The sequence below is a fragment of the Plecotus auritus genome, assembly GCF_963455305.1.
Source record: "Plecotus auritus genome assembly, chromosome: 12".
Taxonomy (NCBI): Eukaryota; Metazoa; Chordata; class Mammalia; order Chiroptera; family Vespertilionidae; genus Plecotus; species Plecotus auritus.
The window spans coordinates 27,380,503-27,398,299 of NC_137778.1; positions in this window are offsets into that span (position 1 = coordinate 27,380,503).

Genomic DNA, 17,797 nt, shown 5'->3' on the forward strand with positions numbered 1-17,797 from the left:
GGAGATTTTCGCCAGGCGTCCTGCCGGGTGAGCCCAGGCGGAAGGCCGAGGGGCCGCTCTTCCCTTCCCTCCGTGCGCGCCAGGCTCTGGCGGCTTCGGCCCCAGAACCGGAGCAGGCCCTAGCCAGTCTCTCCTTCGCCACCCTTCTCCACTTAGAAGTATTGTACACGTTTCTTCTCGTCCCTCACACCGACTGAGCTGCCTTTTGTGACCAAGGTCTGGGTGAGGGGCCAGGGGCTTCTGACACCGGGGTGTGCTGCCTCCTTTGCAGACCCAACGACCTTCCGGGTGGAGGGGGGCGATGGCCCTTGGGAGGAAGCTGCCTTGTCCCGGGTACGCCGTCCGCCCGCCGGGTTGGTGACGGAGAGGCAGCGCCAGTGAATTCAGGCCGGAGACAGGGTTGCAAACAGAAGCGGACATCACCCCTTAGATTGCGCCGCGCTCTGCAGAGGAACCAGGCGCTCCCTGAGCACCATCCTCTTGGCACTCGTGTAACAATACCAACTGGTCTTACCAATCCACCTGGGATGCTGGCGGTTTCAACAAGAACACCAGACCCAGCTGCTTAACAACTGTCGCCGGGATAGATATGTACATGTCTATACGTGATTATATTTTCCCCAAACTTCTATTAGAACAAAAGCTCAAATCTCGGCGACTGTGTGGAGCTGGTCCAGTCTGAGGGGCCCCTTTGAAGGAATGGGGTGGCCTTTGAGGACTGCGGGAAGGAGGGGGGAAGGGTGTTCTCCAAGCCCAGAAGCTGGGATCTGGGGACACACTCCCAGGGTGCCCAGGGAAAGGGAAGAGCCCGTGTTGGCACAGGATCTCCAGGCAGACATCAGGGCCCCCCTCGCCGCAGTCTCTGAGCGCTTTTTATTTTTTTGGCGGGGGAGGGGGAGTTGGGGGAATCCTGCGAGGCCACAGGAGCGCAGAAGGGTTGCAGGGATCTTAACCCCTCCAGAAGGTGTCTCCTTCCCAGGGTGTCCCGTAGGCCTCAACTGCAGGGACGGAGCCGCAACATCCTCCAGCTCCCGCGGAGACCACCAAAGGGAGTCAGTCCATGAGGCGGGGTGGTTGGGGGATATGTGCTGGGAGGGTCCCCAGAAAGCGGAAAACTCCAGGCATAGACCCTGCAGGGTTGATTTGTGTTTTTTCCCCTCTCCTTTCTTTTTCAATTAACAATTACTTGCGGATTGAATCCACATCCTGATTATATTTTCGTACAACATTTGTAATTTTTTGAGATTCTGGATTGTAATAGGGAGATTCACCCAGTAAATAGCAAAAGGCGAAAGTGTGGGTTCCTGCTGCCAGCTGGCCGGAGGGAGAAGGCTCTCTCCATACCCTGGAGCCAGTGCTTTAGGTCCAGAGCGCCTTCTCAGGGCACCAAGAGTTTCCCTGCCTGGCCTCCCCTGCCGTTCAGGACCCAGGCCCTGCTCCTGCTTGCTGGAGGGGTGGAGGGAGAGGAAATTTGGTGGACCCAAGTTCTCTGGCTCAGGTTGCATGAACCAGGAGGGCCAAGCACCTCTAGAATGTGAGAGGGATCATCTGGCAGAAAGATGTCGGGAGAGAAGACGCTGTGCCTGGGGCCAAGCTTATCTCCCTGCAGGCCTGGCCTGGAGACTTGGAAGGCCCCAGAGAACCCTGGCCTGTTTTGTTCCGTAATCACTACTTTGTGACTTCCCCAGGTGCCTTCCTTTTTGGAAGAGATGGAAGGAGAGCATTTCTAACTCAAAACCTCTGAACCCTTGCAGGTCTTCCCTTGGCATTTGCTTTGACTTCCTTCCATCTGTCAATCAGTACTTATTAAAAATGTGAAGCTCTGGGTGATGTCACTAGCTAGAATCCATTTCCTTATGAGCCTTCCCGCATCTGCCAGTGGCTGTCCAACGCTTACCCTCTTTAAAATAACTCCTGTTTTTGGATTTCTCCTCGAGTAAGTGGGAACAAAGCTGGGACTAAGGAAGGAAGCTTACTTACCGAGAGATCAGACCAAGGCAGAAGGAGATTTGGTTCCCAGCCACAAGCCCTTGGGTAGTCCTCTTCGTAGTGAGGTTCCGCATTGATTACTGTCCAGGGTTTCCCTGGCACTGGAAACTGGTAGAATTCTGCCCCATCCGGCTAGCAGAACGCCCCCCATCCTAAGCAGTTTCCCCTCTGAGGTGGAAGCCAGGAGTTATACTCTCATATGTTAATAAGCTGACATGACTATCACATGTGACAGGTCATAGATTCCATGACACATAACAAGGCACTACCACCCTCGTGCACATAACATGCTGTGGGGTAGAAACGCTTTTCTACTCATGATTGACAATCTAGTATATACATTTCATTAACAATGAAATCTATTTCATTAACAATAAAACGGGATTCTGCAGGGTCCCCTATTTTAACGTTTTTGAGGACACTTTATGCCACACTTGAAAGGAAACTCTCCTTTGCCCTTCTACTTGTGGTTCTTGTAATCATGAGCGGCATTTTAGGAACGTTCCTCCTATGCATGGGTGAATGCCCTTCACCCCCTCCATCTCCTCTAATGGTCCTATTGAATTATTTTGATATTTTGCAATAATCAAATGAAATAGAACTAAAACCACATTTCCAAGTAGTGAGCTGGTAATGCGTACATGATGTAACAGGCTGAGAGGCCCACCAGGCTGGGACCTAGTGATGTTCACTGGGACTTTCTGCTCTTCTATCCACTGGGCACTAACTTTGTATCCACCACCAAGCCAGCTTTAGCTAAAGACATTGGCAATCTGTATAATGGCAAATGCAATGAATGTCCTCCCACCTTATTTTACTAAATGCCTCTGCTGTAATTGACCCCATTGAGCACTCTCTTTGTGAAATTTCATCGGGTCCTCTATTTCTCTTATCACTTCTCCTTGGTCTTTGCTCTCTGAGCCTTTCCCTCAGCTCACTCCTTAAATATTGATATTCTTCTGTGTTCTGTCCTTTATCCTCATTCTCTTTTCCAATAAACTGGTTCTTAGAGGATCTCATACATTTTCATGGTTAATTGCCATCTGTGTCCATGAGTCTGAAACCTAAATCACCTTGAGCAAACTGGGCAAGTTACTTACTTCTTTAAGTCTCAGTTTACTTATCTTTCCAATAAGGCTAATCATGGCCCCTACCATGTACATTTGTGAGAATTACATGAGAATGCATGCAAGTGATTTAACACAGTGCTTAGCACATGGTAAGGCCTGAGAGACAGTGAGGAGGAAGACAGCATCTTCTTGCTGGACACGCACATTCATTGAGGAACTTTGAGCTCAATGTGTCCCAAACTGAGCTCACCTACTCTCCCATGCTCCTCCCTTTCCCACAATAAGAAACCTAGGCATTATTCCATCTTCCTCTCTCTTTGACATTACCTCCAGCTCATCTAAGTAATCACTAAGGTTTGCCTATTTTACTTAGTCAGCATAACCTATAATTAAATAGTCAGTGAGTGCTTGTCAAATTGGAACTGAGGATTCAGTAACACTGGAGCAAATGAATACGCAAAACTCCATGTGAGTGTGTAGCTGTGGTATTAGAGTATGTTCATAACATTTAGTAATCAGGTTGCCCTCAGGATGTTTGTATGTGCAGGGGACATACCTCTCTGTCCCAAAGAACTCAAGCCTGTCTCAGCAGGCAGGCTCAGAAGGATCACACATGGCTGTTGGGAGGATAAGGAAGAAAACAAAAGTAAAATGCCTTACCGCAGTCAATATTCATCAAATGTTAATTCCCTTCCTCTGCTATTCCCTTACACTCAGGTTACAGGTTCCTCTGGGCTCCACAGAAAAACAGGAGGCTAAATTCCTGCTACCTACCTATTTTAGAAAAATCCTTTAGGGATGGACATATGCATGGGACTAAGAAGCTTAAAACTGGGAATAGCAACCCAGCGTTGCCAGGGGGAACCACTGTTGACCCTTCACCCCTGTGCTAGGAGAGCTCAAGCCTGGGGGATTTTTGTATCACACTCTGAGAATTAGAGAACCTGCATTCTCACTGGATTCTTGGCCCTTCATAAGGTATCCGAGCCAAGGTCATGGCCTGGCTCCCTGCCTCTGTGAACTCCCCAAATTTTGGACTCTAGAGCTCTGTTTCGGGGCTAACCAAAAGTGGGATGGGATTTTAAGATTAGGTACAAAATGCTTTGGGCCTGGGTAAGTCGGCCAATTTGAAGCCCATAAGGTGCTTCAGCTTTAATGCTCACTTTTGGCAAACCCAGTGGATGGGCCATGTAGAATATAGGCAAGACTACCTAGAAGAGCAGTTGCAGTTATCATTACCTCGAGTGTTATGTTCTCCTGCCATTCTTCTCTCACTTTTCATCACTACAGATAGGAAGGATGAATTTACGTAATGGCATTTAGAAACCTGATTTTTTTTAAGGTCTGAAATAATGTATTATTTCAACACGTTGCAGATCATGCACCTATTACTTCAACACTTGGTTAAGTCACTGTTCACCTCTTTTAGGCTTGTCATGAATCTGGTGTCCAGCTCTGTATATAAAGCACCAGAGCCACCCTTCCCCAACATACAGGCTTCAAAACAAAACAAAACAAAACAAAACAAAACACCTCATTTTCCCACTCACTGCTTTAGCCTTTCTACTTTCTGTGTTTGTTTTTCTTTTGAGCATCTTCTTTAAACCAGAAGTCTGAATTAGTTCCTTCAAAAAATTTTTAAAATATGTTTTTATTGATTTTAGAGAGAAAAGGAAAGAGATAGAATGATAGAAAGAAACATTGATCAGCTGCCTCCTGCATGCCCTCTACTGGGGATTGAGCCTGAAACCTGGGCCTGTGCCCTGACATGGAATTGAACCAATGACCTCTTGGTTTACGTATGGACACTCAACTACTGAGCCACACAAGATAAAAGGATAAGAAGAATAGCATAATGTAAATAAAAAGCAGTCAGAAGTTTTGGCAACCTGGAAGACCAAAATTGAAGTTCATGACATATCAAGGAGGAGAATCCACAAGAAACACTGCAGGCTCCCTGTTAGGAAATCTAGAAAGCTACAGCCTAAGAATGGAAGCAAAATTATATGTAAACTGAACCTTACTAGTACTGAGTTCAGTCCCAGATTGAATTGAACTGATTTGCCTCACTGTTGTCTTCATGAGGCTGAATCCTCTCTGCAAGAATATAGCATTCAGGGTCACCATAATGTTCATACAAAATATCCAGCATTTGAGTTTTAAGAAACCATACATGTTAAGAAACAAGACCAAGAGAAGCAATACACCACAGAAATAGGTGGCCCAGATATGGGAGGTAGCAGACATGGACTTAAAAGTAACAGTAATTAATATAATCAAAGTAATATAAGATGAGAATTTCACTGTTGAAACTGTAAGAATCAAATGGAATTCCTAGAACTGAAAAATATAACAACAGAACTTAAGAAAATAGTAGATGGCTTTAATTGGATATTTGGCACAGCTCAGGAGAGGATTAGTGAGCTTGAAAGTAGATCAGAAGAGAGCATCCAGCCTGAAGCATGGAGGGGAAAAATAACGGGAAGTAAAGAGGATTCTAGGGAGACGAAGAAGTAGGAAGCACCAGGAAACTGTCTCCTTACCTAGACAACAATTGCACTGGCAGAATCTGTCTAATGTAATTAATTTAAAACTCTGGAGTCTATTGAAGGCTTGAAACTTCCAGGGAAAGGCTTGGACAGTAAATTGAGGTTAATTTTGGTCAATTTCACTCTTAGCACAGTAGCAGCTACCCATCCTCCACCTTCAGCCCTATGGCAGGCAGCTGTGCACATGTTTCTGGAGCAAATACAAACAGCTCCTGGGAGCCGGAGTGGGGGAAACAGAACCTAACCTCCAGCCATCAGGGATCTGTGCTCTAACTGCTGATTGTTGTTCTGATCACAGATGTGCAGCCCAAGAGGACAGTAGGAATGGTGGTTACACTTCCCCCAATTGCTGCAAGCCCCTCCCCTTAAGTTGAAGTGGATTTAAATGGCCAGCACCCTACCAACCCCTTCATTTTAATCTTTTTTCCATTTTTTGGAAAGCCATTAAAAAGTAGAACGTTCAAAAGCAACTGCATATATGGTGAAAATTAGAAAGTGCCCATGCATACCCAGGGAAATGTGTGGGCTCAGAAAAGACCTGAGAAGACCCTAAGTTTATACCTCAGGCTGATTCTTGGACTAGAGATAGTCCATAACAATGAAAACTAACAAACACTGGGAAAGGGAAAGAATCTGATTTCCAGAGTTACCACAATATTATATACAAATGTCCAGTTTTTTAAAAAAATATATATATAAGGCATACAAAGAAAAAGGGAAGTATGACTCATTCAGAATGAAAAGAAAAAATAAATAGACAAAGATGTTTAAAAAACTGCCTTGAAAGTGCTCAAAGAACTTAAGATGTGGAGAAAGTTAAGAAAATAATTTGTGAACAAAATGGAAATATCAATAAAGAGATAGAAAAGATAAAAAGAAACTCTGGAGCTGAAAAGTACAACAATTAAAAAGAAAAATGCACTAGAGGGGTTTAAAGGCAGATTTGAGCAGGCAGAAGAAAGTACCAGCAAATTTGAATATATGACAATGGAAATGATCAAGTGCGAGGAACAGAAAGGAAAAAGACTGAAGAAGAATAAACATCCTAAGTGACCTGCAAAACACTATCAAGCAGACCATTTTTTTGCACTGGAGAGTCCCAGAAAAAAAGAGTAAGGGGCAGAGAGACTATTTGAAGAAATAATGGCCAAAAAAAAAACCCTCCCCAAATTTGATAAAAGACACGAATATAAATGTCCACGGCAGTCAATGAACTCCAAGATGAGCTCAAAGAGACCTACAACATTATAATCAAACTTTCAAAAGCCAAAGATATAGAGAATCTGGAAAGCAGCAAGTGGGAAGAGACTCATCACATCCAAGGAGACTGTCAGCAGATTTTTTTTTTCCATCAGTAACTTTATAGGACAGAAGGCAGTGGGCTGATACATTCCAATGGCTCAAAGAAAAATAAACTGCCATCAATAACTTTGAAGGAATAACTTTCCTTCAAGAGTGAGGAAGAAATTAAGATATTTCCAGGTAAATAAAAGCTGAGGGAGCTTTTTATCACTAGAAATTACCTGTAAGCAATGTTTAAAGGAATCTTGCAGGGTAAAATGAAAGGAAATTAGACAATAACTTGAAGCTGTAAGAAGAAATAAAGATCTCATAAAGTTACATAACCTTGGAGCTGTAAAAATAGTAATAATAGTATTATCATTTGATTAGTATTTTTAAATTTTTTAAAAATTTATTTTAGAGAGAAACATCAATTTGTTGTTCCACTTATTTATGCATTCTTTGGTTATTTCTTGTATGTGCCCGACCAGGGATCAAATCCACAACCTTGGCATTTTGTGATGACAATCTAACCCACTGAGCTACCTGGCCAGGGTCTGATTACATGCCAAACACCATGATAAGTGTTTTATATCCATTATCTCATTTAATCTTCACAGAACCCCAGATCAGGAAACCAAGGTTAAGCAATTTCCTAAGGGAGGTCACCCAGCCTTGATTAGAATCTGGTTCCCTCTGACCGTAACACATGTGCTCTTCACTACCTTGCTAAATATGTTGGTATGCATCAGTGATTTAAAGAAACACCAATTCAATGATCTGAAACTATACTAGTAAATGTAAGGTTTAGTGTAAATTTAGCCCCAAGAATGTGTTTCCCTTCCTTTAGCCTCTACTTTACCTTCTTAAGTCACCCTACATTATAGGGGCACTTTAAAAACTAGAATTATCATGAGGAAGAAAAGAACATCGATCTCTTTGCTTACCTCACCAAGGGTCCATATCCAAAAATAGGGTTTGTCATTAAATGTTTGGGACCCTGTCTTTGCTTCCTTCTCCTGGGGATGAAGACTTAACACTATTTTACTTAGTAGAACTATGGAAAAGAAAGCATCATCACCTGTATGTTTAGATATCCTATAAATCAGAGGGTGCTTGAACTTAGATTATTTTTTTCTCTTTACCTTTCCACCCACCCCTTTTTTTGGGAAAGGTGCCAACTTTTTGTTTGCTGTGAAAGATCCTTTGCCAAGTCACAATGATATGCATATTGTCATCAACATGTTCCTCATCTGCCAGGAGCCAGACTTAAACCTAAGGAAGACTTGTTATCATGACTCTGCCTTTGGACTGTGTTGGTGAAAATGTATTCCTTCTGGAGACAACAGCTTTAGTTGAAAAATGAATTTGTACTTACACAGGTTGAAAATTTTTAGCAACCCTGCTGCAGCAAGAAGACAAATAAAAACCTTGAACCTATTACGCATGAGAACAAAGGGAGCTTTATTTAAGAGCAAATAAAAAGTACAAATAGCTAGTTAGTCAGCACCTGAAGGGAAGATTCCAGCATTTTTTTTTTTGCTTATATTCTTTATATTAGTATTTGAGATTAAATACCAAGTAGAATTCAACACAATGGCCCTTGTTAGGCGTGATTTTTCTATATGTGCAGATTCTAACTATTCACCTCTTCACTCAGATCTTCACTTCTCAACAAGATGCCTGTCTTCATTATACTTTTCAAGTCTGTTACCTCAAATACTAACCAGCAAAAGGTCTACTTTTAAAACAATCTCTCAGATCTTCCTGCATTAGTTGCTCATTCATTTACTTATGTACTCACTCAACATGTGTTGAGTGCCCACTAACCCTGAGGATTAAAAATAAAAGGTCTGAGCACAGTATATTCACTGTCTAAGAGGGCAGATGAACAGTGATATTTAGAAAATGATTTGTGTGCAGAGCTTACTATTAAACACGATATTTTTCAAATTAAAAAAAAAGTATTTTCTTTGATTTCTAAAATTGATATATTCCCCTAGTCCTTCATCCATCAGGGCCAAAATAAAAGCTTAAATTCAATAATTAATGGTATCTCAGATTCCTGGGGGTTGAACAGTCTTTCAAAGATAACTCATGTTTTTGAGGAAGTTGATGCTTAATATTTCCATTGTTTCCACCCTATTGGCTTTTCTCTAGGATAGCATGTGAGTATATCAGGGAGCGGTTTCAAGTCTCAGAGTAGACTTGGGCAGAGAGAGTCTAAGTCCACAAATAAGATCCACGATCTTATATCTTTTGAGTTTAGTTGCCTCCATATCTCAGGCAGAAGTGAATTAACTTGTTAATGAATATGTAACATTATTTAACAGAAGACCAATAAGTCTTAGACAGTCAAAGAATAGTCTTTTGGTTTCTGTGATTGGTTGAATAAAGAGGAGTCGAACTGGTAGTGGTTCTCAGTCAGGTGCCATTTATTACTATATTGTAAGCCAAAAAGAAAGCCACAGAACTTTTCAGACAATAAAGTTAGAAATTACCTTTAAATAAGTATGAAAATAAAGTAAAGCTAATGCAAAACATTTTAAATTTGTAGAAATATATGAACCTAAGTATAATTAAAACTAGAATTACAAAATATTTAGAAAATTGTATAGACTTTGGAGAAACAAGGCAGGTTGATTAGGCAAACCCAAAACCAAGGAAAAGGAATCCCTAGAGTCAGAAAGGAGACCCTGAAGAAGTCCCATCGCCCAGGCAGTGTGGCTCAGTGGTTGAGTGTCAACCTAGGAATCAGATCACTGTTGGGTGCCTGGTCAGGTCACATGCCCAGATTTTGGCTCGATCCCCAGCAGGGGGCATGCAAGAGGCAGCCAATCAATGATTCTCTCTCATCACTGATGTTTCTATCTCTCTTTCCCTCTCCCTTCCGCTTAGAAATCAATAAAAATATATTTAAAGAATAACTTCCAATGATTTTTGTTTTTTTAAATAGTCTCCCTGCCTTAAATTTTCTTAATTTCACTAGAGGTGGGCTTGTTTTATGTACCTACTAAGGATTTTATATGTTCCTTTTCAATTCCAGAAAATTCTTAGTTGCTATCTCTACCATAGTTGTCTTCCCCCACTCTCTCTGTGCCCTCTTTCTGGAATTTTTTTGAAATGTGTTTAGGAATTTGTGATTGCATCCTTCATGTTTTCTAACTTCTCTGTCATATATTTTCTCTTAATCTCTCTGTGTTCTGTTTTGAATGGTTTCCTCAGATATATGTTCCAATTTATTCTCTCTTCAGCAGGATCTGATGTATTGTTCAACCCATCTATAGAGTTACTTTATTTCAATAACTGTCTATAGGAATTGATTCTTTTTAACTGTCTCCTATTCTTTCCTAATGATTCCTATAACCTTTTATTTATAAAATACTTTAAACATACTTATTTAATATCTTTCAGATTGCTTTATCTTTTTAAATTATAAATGATTTTTTAAATTTTTCAATTACAGTTGACATAGAATATTATATTAGTTTCAGGTATACAACCCAGTGATTAAACATTATATAATGTACTAAGTGATCTCCTGATACAACTAATACCCATCTGACACTATATATAGTTATTAAAATATTATTGACTATATTCCTTATGCTGTTCTTTACATCTCTAAGACTGTTCTGTAACTACCAATCTTAATCTCTTCATCTTTTTCACCCATCCCTCAAACCCCGCCCATCTGACAACCATCAAAATGTTCTCTGTGTCTATGAGTCTGCTTCTGTTCTGCTTGTTCATTTATTCTGTTTTTTGTTTTTTTAGATTCCATGTATAAGTGATATCATACGGCATTTGTCTTCCTCTATCTGACTTATTTTACTCGGCACAGTACCCTCTGAGTCCGTCCATGTACAGATGACAAGATTTCATTCTTCTTTATGGCCAAGTCATTTTCCATTGTATATATGCACCACTTCTTCTTATCCATTTATCTATTGACAGACACTTAGGTTGCTTCCATATCATGGCTATTGTAAATAATGCTGCAATGAACACATGGATGTATATGTCTTTTCCATTTTGTGTTTTGTGTTTCTTCAGACAAATACCAAGAAGTAGACTTGCTGGATCCTTCTTTGTCTCTTGTTATATAGTCTTTGTTTTACAGTCTATTTTGTCTGGCATAAATATTGTTATCCCAGCTTGTTGTTTGTTTGTTTCCATTTTCATGAAATATATTTTTTCCATCCCTTTACTTTCAGTCTGTGTGTGTCTTTCACTCTGAAGTTAGTTTCTTGTAAACAGCATATATAAGGGTCATGTTTTGTTATCCATTCAGCCTCCATATGTTGTTTGATTGGAGCATTTAATCCATTTGCATTTAAAGTAATTGTTAGTAGATATGAAGTTATTGTCATTTTATTATAAATATTTTTTTAATCTTTTTTTCTTCTTAAAGAAGCCCTTTAACATTTCTTTTTTTTAAAAAATATATTTTATTGATTTTTTACAGAGAGGAAGGAAGAGGGATAGATAGTCAGAAACATCGATGAGAGAGAAATATCAATCAGCTGCCTCTTGCACACCTCCTACTGGGGATGTGCCCGCAACCAAGTTACATGCCCTTGACCGGAATCGAACCTGGGACCTTTCAGTCTGCAGGCTGACGCTCTATCCACTGAGCCAAACCTGTTTTGGCAACATTTCTTAAAAACTGGTTTTGTGGTGATGAATGCCTTTAGCTTTTTTTTTTGTCTGGGAAGCTCTTTATCTGTTTTGATATGATAACTTTGCTGGATAATCGGTTATAGGTCTCTCCACCCTTCCTCCCCTCCCCCGCCAATAATGCATAAGCCTTAGAATGATTTAACTTCACATTCTTATTTTTCATGCCATTATTCTTTAAATCTTTGATCAAGTTTGATTTTTAATTATACCAGCTTAGTGATTATTTTTATAGTTATTCGTAAAAGGGTCACAAACACTGAAAATAAATAAACCAACTTGAGGGAAAGTCACTGGATCTAGTGGATTCCCACTCTCTAATCTAGAGTTTGCTAAATTAAGTTAAATTAATTTTATATGGTACAAATTTGCGGTTCACCACTAATTAATATAAATAAAATGTATAATTTTGAAACCACTAGGAAAAAATTAAGAATTAAGAAAATTCAATAAAGTCAGTAGAAAGCAAAATACAAGAAAGTATAGAGGAGCATAGTAAATATAAAACACAAACCCAAGTACATCAGTGCTCACAACATTACAAACAGATTAGACTCATCATTAAAAGTCAGAATTGGTCATACAATATTTAAAGGAAAATTCCGCAAGAATAAACACACAAAAATGACACCAATATGATAAAAAAAGTCCTGGGGATGTAATGTACAGCCTGGTGACTATAGTTTACAATACTGTGTTTTATATTTGAAAGTTGCTAAGAGAGTTGATCTTAAAAGTTCTTATCACAAGAAAAAATTGCTGGGAGAGGTCAATGGGGGAAAAAGGAGACATATGTTATCCTTTCAACAATAAGGAATTAAAATAAAACAAAAAAGAAAAAATAACTAGTTTGATGATGGATATTAACTAAATTTATTGTGTTAATCATTTCACAATATATACATATATCAAATCATTATGTTGTATGCCTAAAACTTATACATTGTTATGTCAATTATATCTCAATTTTAAAAAAGTAAATTATACTTAAAGACTGAAAAATGAAGAGAATGTGGAAATATTAATAAAGGGAGAAATTAAATGAACTCTGACTTAGCCATATGATAGAATACCACACAGCAGTTAAAAAGAAATGAGCCCTTCATATCAATATGTATAAATATATCAATCAATTCATAGGTCCATTGGCATAGTTCTTAAAAATACACTGGACATAAAAGATGCAGAAGTATACATCAGTGTGGTAGTATGTATGTACTTGAAAAACATATAAAACAATACTGCATATTAGTCATGAATTTGTAGATTTGTAAGATTTAAAATTCATAATAGTGGTTGCCTTATGGAAGGAGGGAAAAATTGTCATGGAACAAAAAAACAAAGATAACTTCAACTTTAAATATTTTATTTTTTGCCATGAAATAAAAAAGTTAAGGATATAATAATATATACAGTATTTAATAAAGTAGCACTATTAATAGGTACACTTATAGAACACATTCTATGTACCTAATAGAAATATAGATATATGTAATATATGCAGTATTATAATTTATATATATTAATAATTTATAATAGTTTATATGGATCTCAACCTGGATGCAACCAAAGCTGTATCCAAAACAAGTTTATAGATTTAAATACATTTATCACTAAGACAAGAAGAATTAGTTGCCTACAAGAAGCTAGAAAAGCAAAATCTAACATAGCTAAGGAATACAGAAGAAAAGAACTTCAAAAATAAAAGCAAAATGTAATAATTTAGAACAGAGTTAATAAATCCAGGAATTATTGTCTTTGAAAAATGAAAAACAAAGATAAAACTAACTGCCTTTATATAGGAAAAGATAACCATTAAAGGGAGTTATAATTATTGATAGAAAAATGTAAAATAATTATAAGAGAATACATCCAACAATTCTATGTTAATGACTAGAAAATAAATAGGCAATGTTTCAGGAAAATAAAGATAAGATACATTGCTCCTAGAAGAGGTAGAAATATTAACTCAATCAAAATTCATGGAAAATTCAAAGAAATTTATTAAATAACTGTTCCTTCAAAAGACACTGGAGCTAAGTAATTTTATGGGTTCATCCATCCAAACATTTAGGAACGTGTAATTCTAGGCTATTTGAATTGTTCCAGAACATAGAGAAAGAAGGAATGTTTCCAATTTCCTTATATGTATACACAGCCAACACAACCCTGATACACAAATTTTACGGAGACAGCACAAAAACCAATGTACACACCAATTTCCTAACAAAAATACTAACTAAATCACCTAAAATATTTATTCAAAGACTAAGCTACAATGACAAAATAGGATTTGTTCCAGGAAGAAATGAGTGCTTTGATATTAGGATATATATTACCATTATTCATGAAAGAAAAAGTATCAAAAGAGAAACTCAAGAGGTATTTAATAAAATTCAGGACCTATTCTCAGTCAAACTTTTAAAAATAGGATTAGAGAGTGATTTTTTAAACATGTAAGATGCATAGCTTAATATAATTGAACAATATCATGCCTCGTGATGTAACCCTCCAGAAATTCCCATTAAAGTCTGGAACAGTGAAACAAGCCTATGATCGCAAAGATTGTGTAAGACTGTTCAGGAAATGCCAGCAACACAATTAAATAAGAAAACTATGTAATGGCTTAAAAATATTGGAAAAGAGAAAGCAAATTTATCAAATGTTATAAAATGATATAATTTTTCCACCTGAATAGCCTGAGAAAATCAACAGGAAAAAAAAGCCGTTAGAACTAATGAGTTCAATAATGTAGCCAGTTGCAAATTAAATATTAGAAGTTCCACAGTTTTCCTATATTTCAAATATAGTCAGAATATTTAGTGTTTAAATAAAATACACCATTCATAATGGTAATAAAATGTCAAATACCCAAGGATAAAATGAAAAAGAACTCTGTAGGGCTCACAAAAAGGCAAACTGTAAAGCACTATTGAAGGAAATTAAGAGTCTTGCTTTGATGTGTAGAAACATAGCTCGTCCCCAGGTAAAAATACTCAATAGGATAAAAATGTCAAGTATACCTAAATTAACTATAAATTTAATGGAGTCCCAACACAAATTACTTTTTTTTCTTTGCAATTTGCCAAAATTGTTTCAGAGTTCAGCTAGAACAACAAAGGTACAAGAAGAATTCAGTTTTCAAAAGGGTATTCTGGCCAACCGCATCAGAAGCACTTAAAAAATTGTATGCTTTGACATACTAATTCAGCGTTGAGGACTATCTCCCTGAAACATAATTGGGCAGGAGCATGATATCTACATACCAGAATATCTATAGCAACATTTTTAATAATGCAAATGTGTGAAAAAAATAATGGGGTAATGATCAATGCAGCTATTCAAAGAATAAAGTCATGGCATATACTAGTTTGGAAAATATTCACAATGAAGGTGCTTTGTGAAAAATTAGGCAAAAATATTTATAAACTATGTTTTTGTATAGAAACGAGACTAGAAGAATGCACACAAAATACTGACTAGTCATCTCTTTAAGTGCTGGAATTTTTAGTGATACTGTCTTATTTTTTTATTGACGTTGTTCATGTCTTCCAGAATTCTGCTGCTATAAGAATTTAGGTTCTGTCAGTTTCCTTCCTTGATACAAGCACTTGCATCCACCCTCTCTCCACTGACTAGACCTGCAGTTTCTTAGCCTGTGGATAATACCTCTCTACTCTGCCACGAACGTGGATTTCCTAAAATGCAAACATGATCGTATTTGTCTCTTTAAACATTATGCTGTGGTTCCTTATTGTCTAGGAGAGAGAGGATAAACACCTTCATATAGTGATGGCATGTCCATTCACTGGACTAATCTTCCCTCCCACCCTCCTCTTCACATTTCAGGACCTCTGCCATCTGCTTGTCTATAGTGATCATCCCACCTACTTTATTTAAGACTAGAGGCCTGGTGCACAAAATTCGTGCACAGGGGTGGTGTCCCTCAGCCCAGTCTGCACCCTCTCCAATCTGGGACCCCTTAAGGGATGTCAGACCACCCGTTTAGGCCCGATCCCGGTCCTAAACGGGTAGTCGGACATCCCTCTCACAATCCAGAACTGCTGGCTCCCAACTGCTCACCTGCCTCTGCCTGATTGCCCCTAAGCGCTTCTGCATGCCAGCCTGATCACCCCTTAACCACTCCCCTGCCAGCCTGATCGACACCTAACTGCTCCATGGCCGGCCCAATTGCCCCTAACTGCCCTCCCCTGCTGGCCTGGTCACCGCTAACTGCCCTCCCCTGCAGGCCTGGTTGTTCCCAACTGCCTTCCCCTGTTGGCCCTGTCACCCCCAACTGCCCTCCCCTGCAGGCCTGCCCCCCCCCCAACTGCCTCCCCTACAAGCCTGGTCCTCCCCAACTGCCCTCCCCGGTAGGCCTGGGTCCCCCCCAACTGTCCTCCCCTGCAGGCCTGGTCTCCCCCAACTGCCCTCCCCTGCTGGCCTGGTCTCCCTCAACTGCCCTCCTCTGCTGGCCCAGTCACCCCTAACTTCCCTCCCTGCTGGCCTGATCGCCCACAACTGCCCTCTCCTGCAGGCCTGGTCCCCCCCAACTGCTCTCCCCTGCAGGCCTGGGTCCCCCCCCCAACTGCCTTCCCTTGCTGACCTGGTCTCCCCCAACTGCCCTCTTCTGCTGACCTGGTCACCCCTAACTGCCCACAACTGCCCTCCCCTGCAGGCCATCTTGTGGCAGCCATCTTGTGTCCACATTGGGGCAGCCATCTTTGACCACATGGGGGCGGCCATCTTGTATCTTGGAGTGACAGTCAATTTGCATATTACTCTTTTATTAGATAGGATGCTCATTCTTCGGGTGTCAGTTTCAAAGCCACCTCTCACAAGAGCATTTCCTGACCTTTAAAGAATATTTCTGTCCCCCTCATCTCCCTTTCTCTAGTTTATATCTTAATCCTCACTTTTCTCTTTATAAGCATTAATAATTTGTAATTACCTGATCAATGTATTTACAGGGTACTTGCAAAATCTGCCTCCATCACTATAAAGTGGTCTCCAAGCAAGTGTGGACTGAACGTGTCTTGTTCACTGTTCTGAGGAATTTGTTTAATAAATGAATACATGAATATACCCTTGTTCCAAATTCAGCTAGCTTCAGCTCTCTGAATGTATTCAGCTATTTCATTCTCTGCCTTTTTATGTTCAGTTTCCTGTCTGAAGCATTCTCTGGAAAGTCTGGTGACTATCTGGTCATGTTTCATGACTCAGCTCAAGCACTGCTTTCTCTAGAAAGGTTGGTGGAGTTGACCACTCTTTGGGCCCTGCTGCTTATACTAGGATCTACCACATTCTATTGCTTTTATTAGTTCCCATGAATATGTCCCCCTACTGGGCAGGGACTTGTCCTTGCTCATCTCTAGTCTCCCAGCATTCAGCACAACACATAGTTGGCCTTCAGCAATCAGTCAGAACTGGTTGGGTAACTGAACAAATGAGTTTCTCCTAAATGCTTATGGCATTTGTAACTGATAACTTCATTTGATTCCAAATAATTCCTGTTAAAAATCACCACAGGATTATTTAATCTATAGTAGGAAGAAAAGACAAATGCTTTCCAGAGAAAATTTTGAAAGACAATCCATTTCTCTGTAATCAATAGGATTTTTTTTTTTTTTTTTTTTTTTTTTTTTTTTTTTGTGCACCTTTCCCAGAGGTACTGCAATACCGGGTCAATATGTGGAGTGGATGGAGCAAGCTCCTATTCCATCTCCCAGCCTCCAAAATCCATCTTATCTAATAAAGAGGGAATATACTAATTGACCATCACTCCATCACAAAGATGGCTGTACCCACAGCTGAGGCCAAGTTCCCATAAGCAGCCTTAACGAGCAATCAGCAGGGACCTAAGGCTACGCCCTCCCCCGCACCCCTGGGGCTTGACAGGGGACCTCAGGCTGTGCCCCCCACCAGGTGGGGCTTGACAGGGGACTTCAGGCCACGCCCCCCACCCCAGCACCAGGCTGGGGGACCTCAGACTGCACCTCCCACCCAGTGGGGCTTGACAGGGGACCTCAAGACGCGCCCCCCACCCCAGCACCGGGCTAGGGGACCTGAGGCTGCACCCCCCTGCCTAGCTGGGCTTGACAGGGGACCTCAGGCCATGCCCTCCACCCAGCGGGGCTTGACAGGGGATCTCAGGCCGTGTCCCCCACCTGGCAGGGCTTGATGAAAGACCTCAAGGCATGCCCCCGCCCCAGTCTGGGCAGGGGAACC